Below are 2,857 nucleotides of genomic sequence, written 5' to 3'. Positions count from 1 at the left end.
TCTTCTCTTCTCTTCTCCCTCTTCTCCTTTCTTTTCTTTTTGAAATCCATAAGCAGCCACATACATTCCCTGGAAGAGGACGGTCCCTCTGTTTGCCCCCCCGAACTCCGGTTACACTGTTGTTTCCATATTGAATGTATGCGGCGGCAGAGTGAGATTGTGGTCGGTGGGGTCAGGGGTCGGACGGGAGGAATGTTAATATGTATATCGGCATGGTCTATGGTCTCCCCCCTCCCGGCCTGACCCCGCCGGCCCGCCCTTTAACCCCGCCCCCCACGGCCCGTCGTAGCGGCAGACAAGGAAAAAGGAGAAATACTTGACTAAATTGCCCCCCTCCCCCCCTCCCCTGAACCAAACGATCTCTTCACCTTTTCTGTCTTTGATTTTCCGTTGGTATTTTTTCGGCCGAGGGTCCGAAGCATGGGAAGCGTACGACAGCGTGGCGCCGACACGAGACGCGTCACGGGAAGGAAAGAACAAGGGTGAAGGTTTTACACTCTTTTTTTGCGTTGTGAAGAACGAGTGAAACAACGTTTGAAATTCATGTAAAAAAAGTAAAAATCACCTTTTTGCAGCCGGAGCCCGAGAGAGCGACGTCGAAAGGCTGAGAATCAATTTATCAAACCTTCACCGGATTCCAAACACTCAATCATGAGCCTGAGAAAAGAGTTGAGATATTTTACCAAAGATTAAAAAAAAAAAAAAGAATTCAAGAAGAAAAATCGATAAATCATTTCACATAGTTTTTTTTTTTTTTTTTTTTTTTTTAAAGGAAATGAAAATAATATAAATGTCATGGAATTAACTGAGACGACTCACCGCAGTAACGAGAATGAGAATAGTTTTTGCTCTGGATCCAAACACTTGAGGCGTTTTTTTTCTAGAGGAAATGTGGTTGAGTCACTTTGTGCTGATCCACACTGCACTAATTATGGGAAAAATCTGGAAAAATTTCTACAAAAACCAAAGAAAAAAAAGACAAAATGTTTGAATTTACGAATATTTACAGTTCCAGACACATTAATATGTAAATATTCTACATCGATATAATCCAGTGACGATATTTTCAAATACATGATTCAAAAAGACAATTTGTCCAGATCTGGATAGAAATATCCACACATCTCCGTGAAACCTTCCTCTTTGTGTTTCGTTCCCGTCGCACGCTGTCGTCCCAACTTCTCACTGATGATTGGCGAAAAGTTTGATGAGACAAAATTTAAATGCACTGTGTTTTTCTTGCGGTATGAGTACAATCGAAGCCAGGCGTGTCGGACAGAGCGGAGGGTGAAACAATGTGAGCCGGGATTTTGGAAAAAAAAAAAAAAAAACAGGTGAAATTCAGCTGATATCTTTGTTAAACACTTTAAATATTCTGAAGGGACGTGGAGAAATCTCTTCCAGCTGGTTTCTGCTTGTGAGCTTAGTAACGAGCTGTGTGTGTGTGTGTGTGTGCGTGTGTGTGAGTGTGTGATGCTCTTTTCATTCGGGCTCATATTTAAATTGATTTCCTGGAGAATATTAACAGCACAGGCTTCCTGCGCCGCCTGGATGCGTGCTCGCCTGGCACGGACAAAGGTGCTAATTCAGGCGGCGGTATATGGCGAGGAATACTCGTGTGTGTGTGTGTGTGTGTGTGTGCTTGCTGCAGCAGCAGACACACACACACACACACACAGAGGGAGACCAGACAGCGTGTTTTCACACACGCTTGGTCGATTCATTCACCCGTCGCTGCGGCGAGCACACATACGTGCTAATACGCATTTGGGCGCTGTCAGCTGCATCAGCCACGGCGCAGCAGAGCATCGTGGGAATTAAAGGGGAAATGGCAGCGTCTACCTGAGACAGACGGCCGCCCGCCACACGGTCTGCGGCAGGTGTGAACTCGGGGAAAGTTAAGCTCCCCCCGGCTCTTTGTGCGCGACGTTTTGAAGATAACAAAACCCCCGAGCCGCTGAATAATGGAAATCACAGAGAAATAGTTGGCATAGAAACAACCCTCGTCGTTCCAGTCATATTTCCCTTTGATTCTCCTCTGGCTGGATGGCAGCGTTGAGAAAGAAGGGAGAGGAGACAGATTTTCTCTTTCGTCTGTCGACCTTCGGAGGCCACGTCACGGCGGAACACTCTCACAGCAGCTCGGAATCAGCGGATCAATACTCGATAGTCAAAACGCCCGTGTGCAGCAGATGAGCGTCCCGCTGATTCTTCATGTCAGACGCCTTTTAATCAGTGATTTAGCTCCACAGGATCTGATCATGACCTCACTTCAGATGGGTTCCCATGCGAGCCTCCAAATTTAAGTCTGTGCCAAATGTGAGGCTGAAACGTTTCTTCAGCGACGGATCCGTTCAGTCTGTGGATCGTCTCTCGATCCAGCGGTTCTGACGACAATCTGCTCTCCCAGACTGGGCTCAAAACTCCAAGATAATGATCCCTGAAGTTAAATGTCTTTTGACAGCAGCCACATCTTACCCTCCTGTTTTAGTTCAGTTACCTGAAAAAATTCAACCCACCATTTTCCGTACGTTCACTTTTAATATCCGCTGTAAAGAGCGAACCAATCGCTGGGTTTGATTACTGCTACTGCACATCACCTTTGTTCAGACTTATCATTTCAAAATAAAGGACTTTTTAAGCATAATTTATTTTGAGGGATTAATACTTCATATCAGAGAAAATTCAAAGTAATTCTCAATCAGTTACTGAATCGGAGAACCAAACCCAGACTGAAGACAAAATACTGAGAGTAAAGTGAAAAAGAGACATACGGTTGAGATTGTTCCCCTCGTCATTTTCACTCCTTTGAGGACGTCACGTTGATGTCCGAGATTCAAATTTAATTTCCAAACTT

This window comes from Salarias fasciatus, chromosome 6, assembly GCF_902148845.1.
Source record: "Salarias fasciatus chromosome 6, fSalaFa1.1, whole genome shotgun sequence".
Lineage (NCBI taxonomy): Eukaryota > Metazoa > Chordata > Actinopteri > Blenniiformes > Blenniidae > Salarias > Salarias fasciatus.
This window is presented reverse-complemented; position numbering follows the sequence as displayed.